This window comes from Triturus cristatus, chromosome 3_1, assembly GCF_964204655.1.
Source record: "Triturus cristatus chromosome 3_1, aTriCri1.1, whole genome shotgun sequence".
In the NCBI taxonomy this organism is placed as follows: Eukaryota; Metazoa; Chordata; class Amphibia; order Caudata; family Salamandridae; genus Triturus; species Triturus cristatus.
Window position 1 is genome coordinate 811,958,015 of NC_140583.1, and position 25,661 is coordinate 811,983,675.

The window sequence follows — 25,661 nt, forward strand, 5'->3', positions numbered from 1 at the left end:
GGTTGGATGTCGTGTCCCGGGCCCCTGGAAACATCGGGAATGGCGTGCAGCACCTGCTGATGGATAACAGACAACGTCTTAGTTAGGTTATACAAATAGTCAGACATGAGGACGTCCGGGACGTCGTGGATGGATGATGGTTTTGGTGCAGTCCAAAGGTTCATGGGCCGCCCAAAGACGACCTCGTAGGGGGTTAAGTGGTGTTTGGTGGGGGTGGAACGCATTGATAGCAATGCTAGTGGGAGAGCGTCTGGCCATCTTAGTCCTGTGGTGGCGACTATTTTTGCTATCTTAAGCTTCAATGTGGCATTGTGTCGCTCAACCAGGCCTGCAGATTGGGGATGGAAGACCGCATGGAATTTCTGTTTTACACCCAACCCCTTTAAGATGAGTTGGATAACTTCGGCTACGAAGTGGGGGCCGTTGTCGCTCCACAAAATTCGACAAAGGCCGTATCGGGGGAAGAATTCCTTCAGTAGTACTTTTGCGGTAGTTATAGCGGTGTTGTCATGGGTTGGGTAGGCTTCCACCCACTTACTGAAGGCACACACAACGACCAGTACATACTTTAATCCTTGGCACCTTTCTAGCTGAACATAGTCCATTTGTAGGACTTCAAAGGGGTGATTGGGGACCCCAAACCCTCCCCGGGGTACAGCAGTTCCCTTCCCAGGGTTGTGTTGGAGGCATACTAGGCATTGTTGGACCAGACGTTTGGCTGAGTCTGGTATTCTGTCGTTGTGCCAGACTTTGGAGATGAGTTCGATCATGGGGGCAGACCCTATGTGTGCGGGGGAGTGTGCCATGGTCAGCATGGGGATCAAGTATGAGTCGGGTAGCAACCATTTGTTCGAGTCTTTAGTTCGCCAACAACCGTCATCGTCCTTCAATCCCACCCGGGCCCATTCAGTTAATTCGTGTGGTGTGCTGGCTAGTTGGATATCCCTAATCGTTTCCCTAGCATCCTTCCATTTCTCAGTTTGTGACCTGGTCACGTACATGCGGGTCGTGGACCTATTCTCGGCTGTGGTTCGGGCAGTAATGTCAGCTAGTGCATTTCCCTGACCTATAATGTCTGTCACCTTCTTGTGTGCCTGGCATTTGATCACAGCTATCCGTGTGGGGAGGAGGACTGCTTCGGTCAGGGCAGAGACTAGATCTCCATGCAGGATGGGTGTGCCATGAGAAGTCAAGAATCCCCTCTCCTTCCATAAGAGCCCGAAGTGGTGAACTACCCCAAAGGCATACTGACTGTCTGTGTAAATGTTTGCGGTTGTCCCTGCTGCCAGGATGCAGGCTCGTGTGAGGGCAATTAGTTCAGCCGCCTGTGCGGATCGCTGTGTGATGCGGGCTGTCTCAACAACTGTTCGAGCTGTGGTGACTGCATAGGCAGCTGAGGTGGTGCCATCAGGGAGCTTGATGCATGAGCCATCCACCCACAGTTCTCCGTCAGGGTCCGGGAAGGCAGTATCCCGGAGGTCAACCCTACTCTTGGTTTGTTCGTCTGTGGAAATATGGATTTTTCTGGTCAGTTATGTCCCCTATCTTGGACCCCAACGGTTCTATGTGCATGTTACAAGTACATGTATGTTCCCTCCAGTTCCAGTTATGAAGACGCAAATACATGTGCGTCCACCGTTAACATGTCCTCTGTTGATCCGCCATGAATGGGCCGGATATTCCATTCCTAAGTACGAAAGGCCACTGCCTTTATATGGTTCACTTATGCCATTTTTACAGTCCAGGCAAGTAGGCCCTGATTCTGTCATCAAACTCTTCTTGCTTTCTGTCTTTGAAGCTCCAGTCCGAGCCTGCATCTGTGACCATGAACTTTGTCTCATTCTCTGCGCGGCTCACGAAGCCTGACATCAGCTTGCTGCCTGCCAAGAACTGTATTTCACCTTCGAAAATTATCTGCTCCGCTCCCTGCCCAATGCATTCCTGTCTAGTAGCTTAAGTAAACATTCTTCCAGCTACCAAGCAAAGGCCCGACTTCTCTGTCCTCATGCAAGTAATTCATAGCCCTGTTACTATGGAAGATTCCGTCCTCGCATCTAGTGTAGACACTTAGACGCTTGTACACGCACTAACAGTCAGTATAGTCAGTATAGAATAAGATTCTACTCTAAGAGACCTCTCTTTTGATAACTTAGTTCTTTAAACATAGGATGTTAGATATGATTTGGGATTAGGTTGACTTGACCCTCCAGACTTCTGTCGCCACATGTAGAGCTAAATGTCAAGTCCCCTTCACCCCCTAGTTGCACGTCAATTACACGTCATGCTGCTGCGCGCGCATATCTGCCAAGTATTTCTGCTGACATTGCGAAATTCTTTCATGTAACCACCCTCTTATGACATCACATCTGATGACGTTCTTTCATCACTCCCAGTTACGCCTATTTTTGCTACGTATGAATATATTATCACCACTATCAATTGTTACGCCTCTTGTATTGGCCTCACTGTAATGCCTATTGTATAAAAGTAATTGATTGTCAATAACGTATGTACTTCACTTCCTGAACCTTCGTGGTGATGGAACCTGGAGCAACCGATTATAATCGACCATTGGAATAAAGCCCATTTAGAACCTCTAATACCACGGATCCTGCCTCTTATTTACTGAGCTATTTTTATTATGTTTCCGTATCAAATTAAGTCCCGGTAATTAAATTATTTACCACATGAATGGCGCCCGAACAGGGACACTTTCTCATCTCACGCGCCGGTGGTGCGTTGCAGGCCTGGTCTCCTGCCACAGCTGGACGGACAACAACGCGTACCAGCAGGATTTCCTGTATCTCCCTCCGGTCAAGCGGGGGCGACTGAGGCTGCGATCAACACCCAGACGAGGCGGTGAGAAGTGCGAAGTATCCCGACCAGAGCCTAGCTGAGAGAGCAAGATCCGAGGTATACAGAGGCCCACCAGTTTTCCGAAGTCCGAAGTCGAGTCCAGTGTCCGAAGTGTTCGAGTCCAGTCCAGTCCGGTTCAAGTTCAGTTCAGTCTCCGAGGCCTTCCGTTCCGAGCTACCCGGTGAGTACCATTACTGGGGAGGCGTTCTGGCGTGCACATAAGTTGTGCCGGTCCAGACGGGTTTGGGTACACAAATCCGGTCTGCACTGTTTCAGCAGTGTATCTGTACTGTTTAGCAGTATATCTAGTATATCAAGTATATAAATTCAGAATGATTCAGTTCAAGTCGAGTATTATGTTTAGTGATTAAGTTTTTCTTAGATCATCGTTGCTCAGTTAAATGTTAAATGTTTTAAATACGTTCAGTATATTGTGGTATGAATGACTGTTCATTATTGTGTTTATTGTATTAAGTTTGTTCAAAATCTAGTATCAGATCAGTTCTCATTAAGTTTGTTCAAAATCAAGTATCAGATCAGTTTTCAATATGCCGCTCTTTTCGAAATTAAGACAGATCACAACAAGAAAAGGGGTACTCGAAGAAGCTGTTCCTATTCCTCCTAGGGACACTCCAGGGTACTTCATGTATCATAAACATGGCTTAGACGCTATATTATTTCTTGATTTATGGGTAGACTACACTAAGGAATTACCAGAAAGTCAGAGGTGGCCCGCAGCTGGGACCTGGGATGCAGAGTGCATCGTGAAAGTAGAGGAAGAGTTATGGAAAAAGAAAGCTAGACAATCACAGAAGGACGCCATTGAATTATGGCGTAAAGAATCGTATAGACGCACAGAAAAAGCACGTAGACAGGAAGAGAAGAGTAAAGAGAATTCAAATAAAGTTCAAGAAAATCTATTAATTGAAGAAGGTACACGAGTAAAATCAGAACAAGTGGACAGACAAAGACATGCCCTTATGAAGGGTATGTATCCCCTTCTGGCCGAGGGATTACCTAAGGCTACTGCGGGGATACCAAAAGACTTGCCACCCCCATTATTTCCAATAAAGGTACATCCTAAGGGGCATCCTAGAACAGCAGAAGATGTTTTTCTTTCCTCATATTTAGATGACGCAGCTCCCGAGTATGCTAATCCCGCCCCACATAGACCGCTTGCCAGGGAGGTTCAACGCCAAGATCCAGTACCTGTATTCCTACAGCAACAGGTTCTGACACAAGTTCCGGCAAGCACATCTGTTTCTGCATCTGTTCCTACAGCTACTTCTATAGCTGTATCCACACCTATAGTTGCTGTATCACGTTCAACGAATCCTTTCACACCCGATACTCTAGACGGGGCTACCGGAGGTGCTACCAATATCTTTTCTACGCCACCTAGAATAAATAAACTTACTTTTCAAGAGTCAGCACATTCACGTACCCCCAAACTCATAAATGCCCGTACGCTTAAGGAACTTCTTATAGATTGTAGATATGACCCTGTGCCCGGAAAAGAGGACGAAATGACCCTGGCATCATTACGTATCAGACGAGCCGCGGTGTATTTAGGGAAGTTACCAGGAATGACTATGCATCTAGATAATATATATCATTTTGTCCAAACCGGGCGAGATTCTGAATGTATTAACAGAGCTATGGAATACCAGAAAGTGGAGATACAGGGGGAACTGTTACGTTTCCTCATAAATTGTGTGATCAGAAATCAAGACCGACCGGGGGTAGACCCGGAAGCAATGCAGATTCTTACCAGATGGAGCCAGAATATATCAGAAGGGAGACATGATAAGCAAAACTGTATAATAGCCATGTGCCGAAAGATCCGTAAAGAAATAGAACGCCTACACGAAGAAAGATTAGCGGTAGACCAGTTCGAACAAAGCGAGGAAGAAGCATCAGGACTGCCCACAGGACAGTCAGAAACTATAGCCTATGTAGGTAGAAGAAGATCTTGTAATAGTACTAGATGTCTTACTGATCCGATACGTCCGATAGGTCTAGAAAATAACAGGAATTTTCAAACACCAATAATAAATATAAGGTCTAACGAGCATTCATTCCAAGCAGCTGATAAATTACTCCGAGAACAAAGGGGTTATCATTTTCTCGATTCTATGGATGAACAAGAATTAGCCAGGTCAGCTGTCCATTGGGTTGACAGTCCCGGGAAGTATAGTGATGATACAGTAGCACACACATTTTTGAATCTCACCCCAGATGAACAGCGTTTAGCTGGGATTTATATGATTCAACAACTTCTTATACTATATAAAAGCCAACATTCAGATCCGGGTCCCTTACCTGATATATTGACCGAATTACTCAAGAATAGATGGAGAGGTTCAGGTACTAAGTTAATTAAAGAGATACTAGAATCAAGAAAGCAGTACATTCTTTTTATATACCCAGAACATGTCTCACTGCCCATCAAGGAAAGAACCACGTATTACATGGACAGACAGAATCCCTTACGAGAAGTGCACCCAATAAAGGGCGAGGACAATGAGTTTAAACGTGTATATGTATATACGCCCATATCGAAAATAGAATTGTTAGAAATGAAGAAAGTGGTACCCAGTCATGACAAAGACCCAGCGGGTTTCCACCGAGAAATTAAAGACATGTTACTCATGGGAGAGTATACCTATCCCGACATTATGACAATATTAAAGGTATTAATGCCTGCTGGCATTTATGAAAAACTCAAGGAAAAGGAGTGGGAGGTAGTAGACCAAAAGATAGATTGGACAGCATTAGAAAATGAAGAAAAGGCCCGAGGTCCAGGTTCGGGGCTTGGGGACAAAACTAAAGCACTGCCAGGTTTATTAGTCCAGGTACTGCCACGTTTATTAACTACGAAAAGGGAAGACTGGGGTGCAATTTCAGCCTGTAAACAAAAGCAAGATGAAGACACTAGTGATTTCTATGCCCGATTCGAAAAATGTTTTGGTATAAATAGTGGTATAAAAGCAAGTAGCGAGTCCTACCCACATCTGTTTGTGACAAAATTAGTTGAAAATTCCTTGCCCCAAGTGAAGAATAGAGTATTAAAATTCGAGAGTACCTGGCAAGGTAACACTCCATCACAAATATTACAAATGTTACAGTATCATCACAATAGAATTAGAGAGGAACAAGATCATGAGCAAAGACGCATGAAAGACACGAAAATGAAAATGCTAGTCTCCCAAACAGTTCCAGCTGAAGGACATAAAAAGGGTACGACACATTCTGGCGATTTAGCAGGACCTGTAAAAGGGACATGCAACTATTGTAAACAACTAGGTCATCATGTACACGATTGTCCAGTCCTGAAGCGTAATATCGCCACAGGTATCACAAAAGAAAGACCACGGCCACTTAGACAGGATCAGAATGAACAAGGAGCCTTGCAGCATGCACAGTCCATGCCAGCTCCACAACAGACTATACAGTTTGTGCCAGCTGCACCAGCGTTGCCTGTTGCTGCCACGCAAACCACGACACGACAACTGTACCAGACCGCACAGTATGACTATCCTGATTATCAACGATATGCATGAACCAGCCTAGAGAGGGAAGTTGACTTACCCCTTATCGAGATCCCTGTAGATCAAGAAGGACCTTATGTACATAGTGAATTATTAGGCCAAGACAGAAAATTTTTACTCGATACAGGGGCAAGTCGAACAACTATAAAACGTAGTGAAGTTCCAGGGGCACCCCTCTCAGGCTCACAGAATATTTCCCTTGGTTTTTCAGGAAAACCTATTGTTAATGAAGTGTCACAACCTCTTCCACTTACGATAGGACCTTTGACCCGAACTACAGATTTATTGCTTACTAAATCATGTCCAGAAAACCTGTTAGGAATAAAAACACTGAAGGCTCTAGGAGCTATAATATGTTGTTCTCCGGAAGGAGTAAGATTGTTTTTACGTGATTTTAAAGGTCATTATGTGTCTAGAGACATGGATCCCCGATTGCAGACTTTACCTACACATTTATGGGCACAAGGCCCTACTGATGTTGGTTGTATGAATATTACACCATATCGAGTCACACTAAAGGCAGGAGTGGTACTACCACGAATGCGACAATACAAGTTACCACCAGATGCTGTAGTGGCTTTACTGCAAATCATTGACGAACTCATTGCCCAAGGAGTGGTTGTAGAAACCGACTCCAAGATATGTAATTCACCGATAATTCCGATTCTCAAACGAACAGATCCGAAGGCCCCGCCAGTATATCGATTGGTTATAGATCTGCGCGAATTAAACAAGTGTATTGTGCCACAATTCCCTGTGGTCCCCGATATCTCATCATTACTGACAGCTATTGATTCCGAAGCAACATTCTTTACTGTAATTGATCTAAAAAATGCCTTTTTCAGCGTCCCAATAGATCCGGAAAGCCAATATTTGTTCGGATTTAGTTTAAATGGACGTAGCTTCAAATTCTCACGCGCACCTCAAGGATTTACAGAAAGCCCCAGCATCTATAGCCAAGCACTGAAACGAGAACTCGACAGTATTCACATGCCAGTTAACACTGCCTTGCTTCAATATGTCGATGATCTGCTGATCACCGCTAGAAGCGAACCCGAATGTGAGAACGCATCACTGACAGTTTTACAATTTCTAGCCGAAAAGGGGCACAAGGTGTCCCCTTCTAAGCTGCAATTCTGTGTCCAGCGAGTTATTTACCTTGGTCACTCGCTGTCCAAGGAGGGAAGGCAGCTTACACCAGACCGCATTCAGTTAATAGCTAACATGCCAATACCCAAGACACAAAAGGAGGTGCGGGCTTTCATAGGCCTCACTTCATATTGTAGGCAGTGGATCCCTCAGTATGCATTTCTAGCAAAACCACTCATTCAGTTGACAACACAGGAGGCAGCCACATCGACTGTTCTCCCTTGGACTCAGGAACATACACAAGCTTTTGAAAGCTTAAAGAAAGCTTTATGTCAAGCACCTGTTTTAGCAACACCATGTTACAGTAAACAGTTTACACTCTTTATTACAGAACGCGAAGGTACTGCCTTGTCAGTACTCACACAAGAACAAGCAGGAGCACACAAACCATGTGCTTATTTTTCTAGTACATTAGATCCCGTAGCTCAGGCTCTGCCGGCGTGCCTGAAATCAGTGGCAGCGACCGCTTTAGCAATAAGACAAAGCGATGCCATAGTGTTAGGACATCCATTGACAGTACAAGTACCACATGCAGTGGAGGTTCTTGTGAATCGAACGCAAACACAACATTTGACTATAGCAAGACTTACAGGGTATGAACTAACATTGTTTCAGCCACATATAGAAATCAGACGTTGTAACACATTGAATCCTGCCACACTTTTGCCTATAAATGGAACAGACCCACTAGCACATGATTGTATTGAAGTTATTACAATAACGACGAAACCCAGACAAGATTTAACCGATGTCCCGTTGTCAGACCCAGACCTGACGTTGTATGTAGATGGTTCATGTATGAGAAAAGGTACAGGAGAGTTAGTGGCCGCTTACGCAGTCACAACAGATACTGAAATCATTGAAACAAATTGCATAAATACCTTGTCCGCTCAAGCAGCAGAGCTCGTCGCTCTGACACAAGCCTGTATTCAAGCCACAAATAAAAAAGTCAACATATACACTGATTCACGTTATGCATTCGGAGTCGTACATGACTTCGGCGTGCTGTGGCGAGAGAGAGGTTATTTAACTTCTCACGGTGCCCACATTCAGCACGGACCCCTCATTCACGCCTTATTAGATGCAATACATTTACCCATTGCAATATCGATTATGAAATGCAAAGCACATACGAAAGTTACTGATATCATTTCTCAAGGCAATGATTTAGCTGACAGAACAGCTAAACAGACTGCCCAAACTCAAACATCCGACATGACAAAGACAATAGTCCCGACGCCAACACATTGTATGACGGTTAAAGATCCTACTCTTGATGTAATTGATATACAGACACATGCTACATCAGAAGAAATAAAGAAATGGACTGAATTAGGAGGGATCCAAACGGATCAAGGATGGTTGATGAAGGAAAAGTCTGTGTGGTTCCTTCCTGATTCAATGGTCCAAGTCATTATTAACACTATCCATAGTCCAGCGCATCTAGGAGAGAAAGCTATGCTAGACAGCATTCAACATATTTGGTTCAACAAGCATTTACGAGCAGCAGCGAAACAAAAAGTTCGTACCTGTATGATCTGTTGTCAGTTCAACCCAGGAAAAAGCGTTCCCGTAGAACAAGGTGGATTTCATCCTCCTGATCACCCTTTTGAAGTCCTCCAGATGGATTATATCCAGATGGAACGATGCAGAGGATTCAAATATGTTCTCGTAGTTGTGTGTGCTCTTTCCCGTTGGACGGAGGCATACCCGGTTTCAGATTACACTGCCCCGACTACTGCCAAACAGTTGGTTCGAGAATTCTTCCCACGATACGGTTTACCACGTGTTGTTCACTCAGATAACGGCCAGCCGTTCTCATCCGAATTAATGAAACACGTTTCACTTTTGTTAGGCTATCAGTGGAAATTCCACTGTGTCCGACACCCCGAAGCAGCAGGTCTCGTAGAAAGACATAATCAGACTCTGAAAATAAGATTATCCAAAATATGCAGAGAAAAAGGTGTCGACTGGGTAGTAGCATTACCAGTTGCACTCTTTTACACAAGAATGGTAGCACACTCTCGAACAGGGCTATCCCCGTATGAAGTGATCTTCGGCAGACCACCAAATATGTGGGGGACGCCTATACCACGCAAAATAACTGATATTGACTGTAACATGCTGACAGATTATTTGGCTTCCTTGATGGCTGCACTACAATCTTGTCGTTCACAGGTAGCCGCAGCTTTTCCTGACAACACTGAGGTGAAACCCCATGACGTGGTTCCGGGAGACCTGGTCCTCGTGAGGAACTTTGATCGAAAGACTCAGCTGGAACCTAGGTGGCGGTCACCTCAGCTGGTGTTGCTCACAACAAGAACAGCCGTGAAGATCGAAGGCAGAAAAGGATGGATTCATTCAAGTCATATCAAGAAATTTCATGGACTGAAATCAGATGTGAATAGCACACCTTGTGTGTCTTCACCCATTGACTCAAAACTTCCTTTTGTGGAAAAAAGTGACTCCGAACTTTATAAATTAAAGCTCAGGCCCAATCAGTCGAGCAATTTGATTGTTTAAGTCCTCTCCAAGGTGAAGCGGTTGAATTGTCTCTGACATATATCCCTTGGACCTGAACAGAGAAAGCACCCGAAAAATGTTGAAACGACAGGCGTACTGTAAATCTCTGCGTAGTCATTGTATAGTGACGTTATTAATTTTGTTTTTCTCAAGTCTTTTAATAATTACTGCAAGTATATTGTTGCACATATATTATCCTATTTCTAGACATGTTTACAATGTTACTGCTGAACATTCTTTTAGTGAATTACCTCCGCTTGAATTGTCATACAGATTTGCGCTGCGCAATAACACTTTTATTAGTATGTTACATCATTCCCATCAGGTTAGCAATGCTACAAATTGTTGGATATGTGGCCGACTCCCTCCCTATCAGAACTATAAAGGAATTCTACCTCTTTTTCCATACCCGTTCACACACAACGGCTCCTGTGGAGCATGGTTTAGCTTAATTAATTCTCTGGATTCGAATTCTGCAGTTTATCAAGATAACTGGGTATGGGGACATTTGAATTTAGTTTTACTTAAGGTCTGCTATCCTAACAAGGAGGGACTTCCCAAAAGAACAGGAACTGATCTAGAAAATGAAGTATATGGATTAGGTAATTTTACGCTTAATCTTATGATCCTAAATGTCGAATCCAAAGCTACTCCTATTTTGCCCGCTATGTCAATATTTCCAGTAAAAGGTGAATTATGTGTAAGAAAGAATGGTTCCATACATATGGGCCATAGTAGATGCACCACTGTAGTAGAATTTAGTGATCAAGGCAAGTCTACATTTAGAGCTTCCCGCCATTCCTATTTTATATGTGGTCAGACGGCATATGTACGTTTGCCTCTAGATTGGGATGGTACCTGCTACATTGGATTCCTTTTGCCACCTGTTTTCCTAGCTCCTCCTGATTATCACAGAAATACTCATTTAGTACACAATAGAGAAAGGAGAGATCTCCCAATAGTCGATTACACTGAAACGGCATGGGAAAAATACACAGATTTCAATAAAGGTCTCTTTCCCTATATAGGTACCGTTACTAATAGTAAGCTGATACGTAGATTGACTAGAACCCTTGAAGCAGTAGTGAACGAAACTATTTCCGCCTTAGGCAATTTAACAGAAGAGCAGTCTGCTATGCGGATTGTTGTGCTTCAAAATCGTCTTGTCCTTGACGTCATCCTGGCCGATAGGGGCGGAGCTTGCAGGGTCATCGGATCAAGCTGTTGCATATTCATACCAGAAAATTCGCCATCAGTATATAAGGCCATAACCCGCCTTCATAAGATTGTAAGCCAGATACACCAGAATCCAGGCACCTGGACTTGGTCCGGTTGGTTTTGGAGCGTGTTATCAGCCTGGGGATGGAGAGTCCTATCTTTCCTAGGTATTGGCCTTCTCATACTATTCAGTTGCTGCTTATGCCTGCAATGTGGACCAGCGATTTGTGGTCTGTGTGCCACATCGTGCATTCCACATCAAGATTTTCATTCAAGATCCCGGAAGAAGAAAGAAGAACAAATGATGCTATATGAACAGATCAATGGATTAATGAAGATTGATATCTCTTGACGGGCAAGTAGGGGACAAGGAGGGAATGTGGAAATATGGATTTTTCTGGTCAGTTATGTCCCCTATCTTGGACCCCAACGGTTCTATGTGCATGTTACAAGTACATGTATGTTCCCTCCAGTTCCAGTTATGAAGACGCAAATACATGTGCGTCCACCGTTAACATGTCCTCTGTTGATCCGCCATGAATGGGCCGGATATTCCATTCCTAAGTACGAAAGGCCACTGCCTTTATATGGTTCACTTATGCCATTTTTACAGTCCAGGCAAGTAGGCCCTGATTCTGTCATCGAACTCTTCTTGCTTTCTGTCTTTGAAGCTCCAGTCCGAGCCTGCATCTGTGACCATGAACTTTGTCTCATTCTCTGCGCGGCTCACGAAGCCTGACATCAGCTTGCTGCCTGCCAAGAACTGTATTTCACCTTCGAAAATTATCTGCTCCGCTCCCTGCCCAATGCATTCCTGTCTAGTAGCTTAAGTAAACATTCTTCCAGCTACCAAGCAAAGGCCCGTCTTCTCTGTCCTCATGCAAGTAATTCATAGCCCTGTTACTATGGAAGATTCCGTCCTCGCATCTAGTGTAGACACTTAGACGCTTGTACACGCACTAACAGTCAGTATAGTCAGTATAGAATAAGATTCTACTCTAAGAGACCTCTCTTTTGATAACTTAGTTCTTTAAACATAGGATGTTAGATATGATTTGGGATTAGGTTGACTTGACCCTCCAGACTTCTGTCGCCACATGTAGAGCTAAATGTCAAGTCCCCTTCACCCCCTAGTTGCACGTCAATTACACGTCATGCTGCTGCGCGCGCATATCTGCCAAGTATTTCTGCTGACATTGCGAAATTCTTTCATGTAACCACCCTCTTATGACATCACATCTGATGACGTTCTTTCATCACTCCCAGTTACGCCTATTTTTGCTACGTATGAATATATTATCACCACTATCAATTGTTACGCCTCTTGTATTGGCCTCACTGTAATGCCTATTGTATAAAAGTAATTGATTGTCAATAACGTATGTACTTCACTTCCTGAACCTTCGTGGTGATGGAACCTGGAGCAACCGATTATAATCGACCATTGGAATAAAGCCCATTTAGAACCTCTAATACCACGGATCCTGCCTCTTATTTACTGAGCTATTTTTATTATGTTTCCGTATCAAATTAAGTCCCGGTAATTAAATTATTTACCACACGTCGGTGAGGGTCACGCAATCATGTATAGGGGATGCATTGGGGTCAGCGTCAGGGAGAGGTAGTAGAGTAGCTGGATTCAGAGTGGTGCATCGTTTTAATGTGATATGGGGTGCAAGCAGAGTCAGTTCATAACCAGTCAGTCGTGCGCTAGTCAGGTGTTGAGTCTTGGTTTGGTTCAGGAGGGTATCAACAGCATGGGGTACTAGCACGGTGAGGGGGTTCGAGAGCACGATCCCCTCACTTTGCCGGATAGAGACAGCAGCGGCGGCTACTGCTCGAAGGCAGGCGGGCAAAGCTCTGGCTACGGGGTCAAGAGTGGCAGAGAAGTAGGCACAAGGGCGTTGTTTAGGGCCTATGGACTGGGTTAGGACAGACAACGCACATCCCTCCCTTTCGTGGGTGTAGAGGGAGAAAGGTTTAGTGTAGTCTGGGGTTCCTAGGACTGGGGCCGAGCAGAGGGCGTCTCGTAATTCTTTGAAGGAGGATTGGCATTCGGGTGTCCAGGGGAGGGGGAAGGGGGTATCTTTAGCCAGCAGGGAAAGCAGAGGTTTTACAATAAGACTGAAATTTGGCAACCACTGTCGACAAAAGGAGGTGAGGCCCACTAGGGACCGCACTTGCTTCTGAGTTTTGGGAACAGGGGTTTCTAGAATGGTTTGAATTCGGTCAGGGGTAAGTTTCCTCCCGTCTTTGGATAGTAGGTGGCCTAGATACGTTACTTGGGGCTGGCAGAATTGCAATTTCTTTCTGGAGACCTTGTGACCGTTCTCTGCAAGGAAGTGGAGGAGGTGAATGGTGGCTGTGACGGCAAGTGGAGCGGTGTCGGCCGCCAAAAGAATGTCATCGACGTACTGTATCAACACCACTCCATCGGGTAGTTGGACTGCATCCAGTTGCCTCTTGAGGGCTTGGCTGTAAATGCTGGGACTCTCAGTGTAGCCTTGGGGTGCCCTGCAGAATCTGTATGAACGGGCTTTTAAAGTGAATCCGAACAGGTAGCGGCTGTCTGGGTGGATGGGGATGGAAAAGAATGCGTTCTTGAGATCAATAACAGTAAAGATGGTGGCAGTGGATGGAATCAGGGTGAGGATGGTGGTGATGTCTGAGACCACGGGGTACTGGGGTATGACTACTTTGTTAACCTCTCGCAAGTCAACAATGAAACGGTAGGCTTTCTCATCCCCCTCGCCTTGCTTCTTTACAATGGGTAGGATAGGGCTGTTGCAAACATTACTCACTACTTCTTCTACCACTCCTGCCTCGACCAGGGACTCGATGATTTCCACCAATGCCTTCTCGCCTTCGGGTGATATCCGATACTGCGGAAGCTTTGGGAGCACTGCGTCCGGTCGGACGGTTATGTGTACCGGGTCGATCACCATGCGCCCTACATCTGAGTCGGTTTTAGCCCATAGATGTGAAGGTAATGTGTCGAGTAGGGACATATCAGCATCGGTTATAGAGAGCATACGCCGTGTGTGACAGGGTCTGGACAGATCTGGGTTATCGTGTAGGATGACTCGAACTCCGTCTGGGGAGCATCTGATGGTAGCTCGAAAATGTTTTAGTAAATCAAGTCCCATAATAGCATCGGGGGTGTTGGAGGAGAGCAGAAAGGTCGTGTCAGTGGTGTTATCGTCTAAGTCAAAGGAGATTGGTGCTGATAAGGGGTTAGTGGAGGGCGTTCCATCGAAGCCTATTGAGGTTACATGTGAGCCAGACAAGGGTGCCCTAGGGATCAGTCGTTTGGATAACGCACTACGTGTCGCCCCTGTGTCTACCAGGAATGGGGATTTTGTGCCCAAGACCTTAGCAGTGACGTAAGGGCCTTGCTGGTCAACACGGAGTTCGACTGGATCCCTCCCTTGCCCCTGGCGGTCCTATGCGAAGTCATGGGTGCTTTCATAGTCGGACTGCTGACACTGGTTTTGTCGGGGGCGATCAAAGGTGTTTGGTCTGCCTGGCCTGTCGTTGATGGTGTTGTTCGTGTGCCCTCGTCCCTGTCCTCTATTTCTGGGATCATATGCTGTGTCTCTGGGGTCCCTATTCTTGTTCATTTCCAGAAGGACCGGGCACTGGGATTTCCAGTGTCCGAACCCTCTACAGAACGCGCATTGATTCCCATCTAAGTCTCTCCGTCCGTTGTAGGGTGTAGGTGTATGGTCTCTAGGGGGTAGCTTTCTAGGGGCGGTTGGTTGGTAATTCTCTTTCGGGGGTTCCCTTCCTATGGTCACCCCTTGCAACTGTGCTATCATTACCCTCTCCTTCAGTTCCTTTTTCTTCTTCTCCGATGCCCTATCGTTCTCGTTTTTCTGATTTTCGTAGTATTGGGCCATCTGGAGAATCGCTGCGGGTTTGGAGGCTGCCCAGCTACTCTCGCTGGTCTGTAGCTTCTGGGAAACTTCTTGTGACAGACCCTTTACATAATTCTGGACAAAGAGGTGGTGTCCGGTTGCAGTGGTCATGTCTTGGCCACTGTAATCGGAAAACACAGTCTCGAATCGGGAGAAGTATTCAGACACATCTTCCTGGGGTTTCTGACGGCAAGCCGTCACTATCGACCAGTCTACCTTTCTTTCTGGGATTAGAGTCTTCAGCTTTTGTACAATCTTGTCTGGGAGCTCTAAGATGGCTTTCGGGGGTTTCTGTCCTGGCTCTCGCTGTTTATCTATGGTATCGAGTTGTACCCAGGTATATCCGAACGGCTCAGCGTGGTCAACTTTCCGGATTTGTTTCCACACATCAGCCGGTAGACATAGCCCAAAGAACAAGTCGATATCTGCTAATGTCATTATCGTTGAGCCTAAGGCTGTGCCCAATTCCGTGTAGAAGGCAGTCGGGTTTTTTCTTAAGTCGGGTAGAGTCTTTCTAAAAGTCAAAATATCTTGCCGGTCCCACGGCTGATAGACCCAGTTATATACAACCCTTCCCTTCGCATCTGGGTTGTTGATGTCGTCGTGTGTTCCCTGACCCCGTGGGGGACCCAGTAGGGGGCAGCTTCTTTAATGGGCATCATGGCATCGGCCCTTCCTCCCTGGGGATTGGTTGCTATGGGGGTTTCTGTTTTGGTGGTCTGTCCATGTTCTTTAAGGTGTCGGTAGACCTCGAGTGTACGAGTGAAGAGGTTCGTTACATCGCCCTCTCTTTCTTCCCCAATGTCTACCCTCCTATATAGGGCCGCTAAGCCTTCGGGACCTTTATCGTGGTACCTATCCTCATATGCATTCAGGGCGTGATAACAGAGCCGTACGACGAAGTGTCGTCTGCGGCTGTCGGTATACGAGTTATACACGTCTGTTATATACTCCTCACTTTCTTTTCGTTCCACCAGCGTCCCTACTATCTTGTCAATTCCTGCTCGTTCATCCTTAGTTAGTCGATTCATTCTGGTGGACTCTTTCTTTCCTATCTCATGGTCGACTGGCGTTGTGGTCGACGTTGGGTTCGGCACAAGAGGCTCAGCCGGCGCGGAGGCCGTGAGGGCCGAGGCCCCTGTACTGCTTTCGCTCGTGTTCGGGGGTTGTGGGTGTTGCACTATTGATTGGGAGGGTGCATACGGAGGGGGCATGTAAATGATCGGGGGACCTAACAGTAACTCGTCATTCGTTCGCTGCTTGGAGGACAACTCAGGGTAGAGCAAAGAAGGGGTCCTAACAGCGTACTGGCCTGAGGTTTCGGGCTCCTGTCTTAGTTTAGTTTCCCTTCTCTCCTTTATGTCTTCTTCTAACTTTCTAGCGGCAAGGTGAGCTGCCTTTCGTAATTCCTTTTCTGCTTTTACTTCTTCCCTCTTTTTCCGTTGCGTCGCTTCTTTGCGCCACATGCCGATACTGTCAAGCATAGTAGGCGTCGTCTTATTGCTACGTAGAGCTATTTCTAGCGCTTCTATCTTATGGTCGTCGAAGGATCCCATCAGTGGCCACTGACTCTCGGGGTCCTTCTTTGTATATTTATGCCATAGCTTGGTATAAGCTACGGCGACTAGTCCATATTTAGTGAACATGTCCTTATTAGGGGTGCCCTCCAGTGGAGCCGGATGGTTCACCTCTAATAAGCGGTCCGGGCAGAACCAACTACCAATCAGTGGGGAGAAGATAGGCATGACGGGTTTCAACGGGGACAAAAGTCAGCACTACCTATCTTTTCACTACTTGCAAAGACTAGACAGAATATCTCTATTCTTCGTTATTTGCAAGCAGAGAATACCTCCAAGGAACCAATATCGAACAACTAGTGTTCGGACAATCAATCAATCAATCAATGGGGAGATAAAGATAGGCATGACGGGTTTCAACGGGGACAAAAGTCAGCATTACCTACCCTTCACTATTTGCAAAGACTAGACAGAATATTCCTATTCTACGTTATTTGCAAACAGAGAATATCTCAAAAAGCACTATTCTCCAAAACAATCAATGTTCGGACAATCAATCAATGGGGAGATAAAAATAGGCACGACGGGTTTCAACGGGGACAAAAGTCTGCGTTACCTACCCTTCACTATCTGCAAAGGGAGAGAGAGAGAGTATTTCTACTCCTCCCCGTTTGTAGACAGCGAATATCTCAAAGAGAACAATCAATGAGCACAATCAATGAGCAATACTAGTATTTCCAAAGCGTCAAACAATCAATCAATTATTTCTCAATTTGTCGTGTATCACGACCTTACCCGGACCGCGTGGACAGTTTCTCGTCTTCCGCCTCCAGCGCCCGATCGTCCTCTACTCTCCGTTTTTGCCGCGGCACTCCTGATGGTTCCCAGTCAGGACCGTAGATCACTCGAGAGAGGTCTGCTCGGAACCAGTGAAGTTCGGATGATCGGCTGCCAGACGAGGGTCTATTGGGCAGGAGCTCTCCCGATCGTTGCAGTCGTTCACTCTGTCGTCGGGACCTCTCCCACTGGATCCACGTGTCGCTGATGGGCCCCACGTTTGGGACGCCAATTGTTAAATGGTAGCGACAGTTTCAGTCGATAACCTTTCAAGTATTTGCCCGGCGGTAATCGCCTCTCATACCACTCGATGATTTTACCAATAAAAGAGGCAGGCGCCGGAGACTGGAAGGCAGGAAACAAAGTTTTATTCCGTCGGAGCAGAACACATCAGATCAGACAGCAAGGTATCGTCACGAGGTGCTCTAACTGCATCTCTGAGACCTGGTCTCTTATACACTGGTTTATTGCTTTATTATACATAGTACATTCTTGAGATTCCCTTGATGCCTGAAAGAACTTCCCCTGAAGCCCCGGCTCAGATCCGATCCCACACATGGCTACAGTAGAGGTTCCCACCCTACCCGCAGTGGGAGATGGCTATCGCGCAGCAGGGAATTCCGCTAATTCCCGGGGGTGTGTGCAACCGGCCGGGTCTCAGGGGGTAGGGGCTTTGATCTACTGTAATCCCTTTGATGTGGGGTGTTTCCCTTACAGTAGGGGCAATAAACTGCATCCGCAGGGCTAGGTGATGGCCTGGGACCAGTTCAGACAATGGGGCGCAGGGGAAGGGGGTTATCAAAGGAGAGGCATGACCATGTATGGGTTGTCGGTCAGAAGTGGTTCCGTAGCAGGGTCGCGCAGAAGGAGAGGGTTTATGGCCTGTATGAGAGAGCGGGGGTGGCCGGCGCGCGGGGGATGCTCGCAGCGCCGGGGGAAAGCGCTGGCGATCGAGAGTGAGTGGGGAGAGAGAGTGGGGTGCCTAAAATGGCGGCCGTGATTTGCTATGCGTGGCGCTGGGGAGAGGCAAGATGGCGCAGATAATGTTCAGTTTGCACGCTAAATTTCCACACCTGAACCTTGGACATCGAGTTCAGAAACTCAGGGCCTTGGCCAAACCAAAAATATTTAGGAAGGAGATACGCTGGTAGAAAATAGGAAAGAAAATGAGAAGAGCCTAAAGAAACTGAACGTGGGCAGCAGAGATCAGGAACAGCTAAGTGCTTGGGACACCAGGGGAGGTAGAATCACAAGGAGAAGCTGAAGTAATAGGCTGAGCCAAACCAAGTCAACCCCTGAGAGGCCAGTGAGGAGAGGACACGAATTCCAGGAAGCTAGTGGCACCAGGAAATGACTAGGATTAAGTGGGGACTGGAGAGAAGACAGGGGATACTCCAAAAGTGTCTGCACTAAGGACATCCGTAATAGCCCATGGTCCTAGACATTGGTAAACATAGGACGCAAAACAACCCCACAAAATAGACAATGCGACCAAAGGGGGCACCAGTTCTTCAGAGTAACAAACTAGACAAATTCGTCTACCCAGGAGCACAATGGCAGATGAAACGGTGGCATCTGGTAACCAAGAAACCGAGGAGCCATCTCTGGGGGCTATAATGGCGGCGATTCATAGACTGAGGGCGACACAAGAGACGAAAATCGTATACAATCCTGGAAATTCAGGGACAATGAGTTCGTAGACAATTTCAGGGAAAGAACGGAACAATACTTTGAAGAAAATACGGGGACTGTCAGCTCCCATTGGGGGGGCTCTGTGCATTGCACTAAGAAAATTACAACAGGGAGTTTATAAGGCGGGCTAGCGATCGCCGACATTAGAAGCAACTACCTGGCATCCCAACTTATCAACATCATCGACTGGGTTTTCTCACCTTTATCCAAGCCGGCATACCGGGTAGATAGAAATGCTATGGGGGGAATGGTGGCTACCTGGTTGCCCTATACTGTAAAAAAAAAGTCACGAAACCCCTCCAACCACACACACAAATGGTGAGGCGAGCCTGCTGGGAGACCATGAAACGATTGAGGTGGGAGGCAAAATTGACCAAACAAACCCCACTTTAGGAAAGCGACATGCTGAGGGAGGCAAGGCAGCTGCAAGGCTTCCACAAATGGAACCTCATACATATAGAGCGACTTGGGGACATATGGCAAAGTGGAACCATGCTCAAGTTTGAAGAGTTACAAAAAGAATACCAACTGGCGGAGTCGGACAGATTTCGATATCTCCAAGTAAGACACGACCAAGGTGCCAAATATCAGAAGGGGATACCCTGTCGTAATACTCCCCACTGGAAGGCAAGCTATTGCTTGACCCGATAACAGACAAAGCAGTGTCCCTCACCTACTGCAAAATCATGAATAACTCCCCTGACTCCTTGGTCTCCTTGAGGGAAGCATGGGAATCAGACCTTGGACTCCTGGAAGATGAGGATTGGAGGGAAGCCATTCAGAGTCCCAGGGAGATTGCCATATGGTCAAGATTCAGGTTGGTCCAGCTGCGGATCTTGCATAGGTCATACGCCCCCAGATTACTCTAACATCAGTTGGGTTGGAGCAACACAGATCACTGCATCCGGGGGTGTGGGGAGAGAGGAACCATTTTCCATATTATCTGGGCTTGTCTTAAATTACAACGTTATTGGAGTGGGTGACCCGGATCATGATAGGGGTGGTGGGACAACAGGTTCCAATGGAAGCACGGTGGCATCTTCTGGGGATGACGGGGGAAATCAATTGGTCCACACACACTGAAACATGGTTAATGCTGGCTGCAGGCGTGGCTAAAATGAATATAGCTAGAAAATGGGGAAGCGCTTATCCTCCAAGGATTAGAGATTGGGAAAATGACCTAGATTGGTGTCAACAGGCAGACAAAACTGTTTATCAAAGTAGAGGATACCTGGGAAAATGGGAAAAGATCTGGTCCTCGTGGAAGGAATACAGAAATTGATACATACAAGATGGACCAGGAAATGAGAGGCTGTAATGTACGATTGTATGTGATGTGTAATTATTACTGCTTCATACTCGTCCGACATCACCCTGTGTCTAGAATATTGTAACGCTGTACCAACTACTGTTTAATAAAGAGAAGTTTAAAAACAAAACAAAAAGGGTGGTTCAATGCTGTGGGGTCCATAGCAGCAGTAATCTTGGCATCCATCATGTGCTGGTGTGCTCTGCAAAATTATTACTCAGTAGGTCATCTGTTGTAAGTAAAATATATCAACCTTCATACATCTCAACACTGTTTCCTCTAACCCAGCCACTCTTTGATGCCAGTGGCACTCAACCATTTCCCCCTAACGGGGGGTGGCTTTGCATGTATGTGCTTTTTTTGTAGGTTAGTTGCAAAGTTTATTTAAGTTTCCTTTATCAGAGACGTCCTCATCATAAATCTATCCTAGCAATAATCCTTATCTACCTGATGAACAGTGCAGTAGAGCTCCAAAGCAGCCAACCCTGTAGTAATGGCTCTGCAAATAGCAAAACTCACCATTACGTCTTTAGGGATGTGATAGCACGGATTCGTCATGCTTGGAATCCCATTCATCTCTTTGTCACCTTCCCTGTGATTAGAAGAGCTATGTGATCTGACTCACGAGGCCTTCAACTCAAACTTCTTGAGCATAGAACACGTAATGTTTCTCTGTCCATCTGATGTTCAAACTCATTCTGTGCTTGGAACCTGGCCTCCTCCTGCTTCTGCGTGTCTCCTTCTACTTTTCCGTTACTAGCTACCTTTTTTTATATTTGCATTTCCTCCACCTGAAATTTTCTTGGAGTAAGACTCGTGCTAGAAGCCACAGCACCCGCATTAGAGGTGAGGTTTGGAGGCTTGAGGCCTCAGCCAGTTTCTCCCAGCTGGCAGCAAAAGCCTAGGCAATCTGACAACCAAATCCAAATCAACATATAAACAGCAGAAGGCCGTTGTCCTTTCAAGATAACGTTTAAGACTTTTGAATATGTCCAGACAAAAATACACTCCTTAGATGAAAAGTAAGGAATTGATTTTTTTAGGGATGGTTGTTTATGGAAAATCCTGTGATTTGTGGAGGAATTGAGCTAGACCTCTGTTGGGCCGTTGAGAGGCCAGCACCCTCATTGAACATCTCACAGTGTGTTTTAGATTATAGATGATTATATGCAGAGGAAGTGGAGGTGTAGAGAAGCCAGATATTTTGATCTCATCAGAATAAATTCTTTAAGACACCAAGAGCCCACTATGAAGAGAGCACAGCTGTGGTTCTTTCTAGATACACATATCTGCAGTCAGAACTGCCCAGCTACAGAAGCGCTAGCGGAACACTGCATTGCTGTGCTCCCATTCCTTAGGAAGATGAACCAAAATCCTGATGAAATCTGTCTGTGTGATGGATGCCCCAGCTAGGTGAACTGCCACAAGACAAGTTCCTTAACTAATATCCCAGTGATGCTCTACATGGGCGCCTTGGACATGGTTATAGGGGTTTCTGGAGGGCCTTGACTTTTTCTATGAAGAAATGGCAGGATGGAGTTGAGGGCCAGGTGTGCATCCCTTTGCTCGAACACATTAATGTGAGAACGGAGACTCCAAAGCTTATGGACCTCTAGATTACATATAGGCACCTTCCAGCTGCATTAACCGAGGTACCCTGGAGGACAGCAGAATACAGGCCAGACATTTTCAGAATATATCACCTTGGACCTCTCGAAATAGCAGTATCCTGAAAGAAAACAGACCCTTCTCTAAGCTCTTACGAAATGCAAGACAGACCTGTATTCTGTGGCTCTTAAAGCAGGCATGGAAACCAACTAAATGCAGGAGGCATTGATCCTCAAAACATTTGAAACTAAAATAATGTGTGGGAAAGAAAGATTGAAAATCAATCCACGTCTGACATCAGGGCTGAACCCTGTCTGGGTAGGAAGTCAGGGGCTTGGGGGAAGTAAGCCAACCTTGACGGTCACAACAGCCTTGATGTAAGAAATTCCATGGAACAAATCTAGATAGGATCTCCCACATTGATTTGACAGGGCCTTGTGGTGAAAATCGCGTTTTATTAATTTTCTTGTATCTTTGGCGAACTTCTGGAACAGTTCTAACTGTTTGTATGGTTGTTGAAATCGTGAAAGCCCTGCCGTTACCAAGAAACATTCAGAAAGTAAATTTACGAATGCAGGTTTCCTGTATTTTAGTAGCAGAACCCTTTTTGAATTAGTCATGTACTTAAATTTCTTTAACAGAAACTGCGTCTCGGTGGTAGTACGAATAACTCTTTCTATTCAAAGAGGCGGTCCTGCATTTTCTCCTGTGCTCAGAGAGAGAGCGAGAGAGAGAGAGGAGTGCAACTAAGCCAGGTAACAGGTATGTAGTCAGGACATGGACAGAGCCATATCGTGGGAAATGACAGGGATGTAAGGTATCCTAAAATAGGAGATACTGCTCAACATGCCGCTCTATTGGCTTTGGTGTAACTAGGCCTGCAGCTCATAGCAGATGACCTGTCGCCTCTACCTATATATTCAAGCATCACATTAAATTATTTGTCAGTTGGGGCTGGAGTCCGAGGATGCACTTTCCTGTGATAAAATGTGTTTGAATGAACGGCCTCACAAAGGGAAGAAGCGCTCTGGGACCTGTGCATTGTGAGTGTGGATAACAATTGTGTATTTGTACAAATTTGGACAAACCGCAGGGACATACAGTCTCAGAAGAGCTGTGCTGACCATTCCAGCTTCCTCCTCTCTCTTGACAAGGACAATAGTATCAGCTTATCTGTTAAATCAAAGGTTTTGCATCATGCTGGGTGTTTGATTGTCTTCATCTCATGGATATAGAGCTCCCTGCTTTTTAGGTCTCGCCTGACCAGCGGTTTAGCGCTGCTCTGGCGAGACTTATAGTAAGCGCGTTTTGGAAGTGCAAACAGTGGCTTTGCAGGCCTCCAACTACAGTGCATGTGACCCGTCCGGGCGCGCGCACCATTTGGAGTCCTGCAACCACTTGTTTGCTTTCACTTTAGCCGTGATTCATCGCACCATTTGGCAGCCTGCGTGCCCGCCCCCACTCCCCCTCCCACTCCGTCAGCTTCAGTGCGCGCTTGTTTTGCATTACGCCACTGTTGTCTGCACAGTACAGCAAACATGACTCTGGAGCAGCAACCGCAGTCCAACAGGCTGTTAGGGACTTGGCTTTATCATAACAAAGCGTTTTTACGACTCTAATACAGTATGAACACGGGCTCTCAACATGCACGGGGCCTGTAGAATAATGACCCCTGCCCCTCCCAGGCTTCTGAAGGGCCTAGTTACATAATGTACAAAAATATCACAGTTCCATCCTACTTTTTCCCCAAAACAGGCGCTTTGCTGTTTGCACGATCTATTTTGGGATGGGGTCGAGCGTTGGTCCATTTTCAAGTTCTTTGTGACAGTTCTTGACTTCTGCTTTCCTCCTGATTCCGTGGAGGGGTGGTGAATACAGTGGACCAGGGTGACACCCCTCTCAACCCCTCTAGACGTGTGCACGGGTGGGGTAAAAGAACAATTTGTACATGTCCGTGTGCATCATGTGGAAAATGTGCCACACGTCAAGGAGCCATGTCAGAAACAATATGCTGTCATGCAAACACTGATTTGTGCACCGTCGTTTGCACAGCTGTCGTCGTATTTCAGTCATTGTTATGCCGAATCATTAAGTTGTGCACACACCCGGGTTTGTGATAAACGCAGATGCGAATATTACATTTTCGGCAGCTGTTGCACATTTAAGTTGTGTCTAACAGAGAATCTGAAAAAATATTATTTTGACATATTCTCATCTAAACACAAGTCTACACCGATACATCAGGCTGGGGTTTGTTTTATTTCTCTGCACCTGGTGTGAATGTTTTCTGGGATGTGAGTTTTTGAACATCTAAAGATCTGCTATGAAGACATTTCCAGCTAAATCGAGTTGCTTGCATTTTTAAACTGTTTATCGTGCCAGTGCCTTTCTACTACATATTTTTTTGTTAACTTGTAAAATTCCCCTTATATTTTCCTACTGGGCATACAATACGTAATGCTGTAAAACCCAGTGCAGCAACTGAAACTAGCAAAACGCCTTTACACAGATTTCAGAATGGAATTTCAACCAGTGAAATGAAAACAAAATATGTTAATTTATCTCGTGACACATGGAATTTGTGTTGTGCTAGTAAACATGGTGGTGCACCACAAAGCACATTCCTGAAGCGCACATTCTCAAATAAAGGTAAGCAAAACATGTTGAGTGCAACTGCCTGGCACAGAAAGGGTTGCTGCCTGCTTGTTAATTTGCGCGAGGCTGAAACCCCCGAGCATCGTACACTTCTTAAGGAACATGTTGAGACTGATGTATTATTGTCTGGGTCAGTAACGTAGTGAGGATGCCACAGGCCCTAGTGGAAGCATGGAAAATAGCCACTTTGACTGCCGTTGGGATAGTAATATACAACAGCATTTACAGGGTTTAAAGGGCCCTCAAGACTATGGACCTCAGTGGCACTGCCCCTGCTGCACCAATGACAGCTACACCGTTAGGCGGGTGTTATCACAGCGAAGCATTGCGACGTGAACAGCCACTTATTTGGTCTTTACAGGATGTATCAATCCAGCACAGAGGATGTTTGCAAGCAGTGCTTAATTTGAGCTGGTGTTGCAAGTGCCCAAAAGGCCTGCTGGGAGGAAACTTCTATTTGTACACTTGCAAGGACGAGGGTTGCAGTGCCAAAATAAATTCTTCGGAGAGGGCATCAGGGGCAGCATGCAGCATCCCATGAGAGCAGTGTCTGCTTCACCAATGTGTCTGTTTCTCCACTGCTGTCAGTCACAGACAGCTTCTACTATGAGAATCCTTGCCGACTTACAAGGGCAGCCAGGAGCCTACTGGATAAATCCTACAGCATTTATACATTTCCTTCAGATTCCAAGAATAATGTAGAACCTCTTTGCCATCCCCCCTTTTCTTGCAATTCATACGTAATCACAATATTGACACTGTGACTCTCAAAGACATTTGCATCTTGCCGTGCCATTAAACTACATTGCGAATTTGCACAGCACAAGTT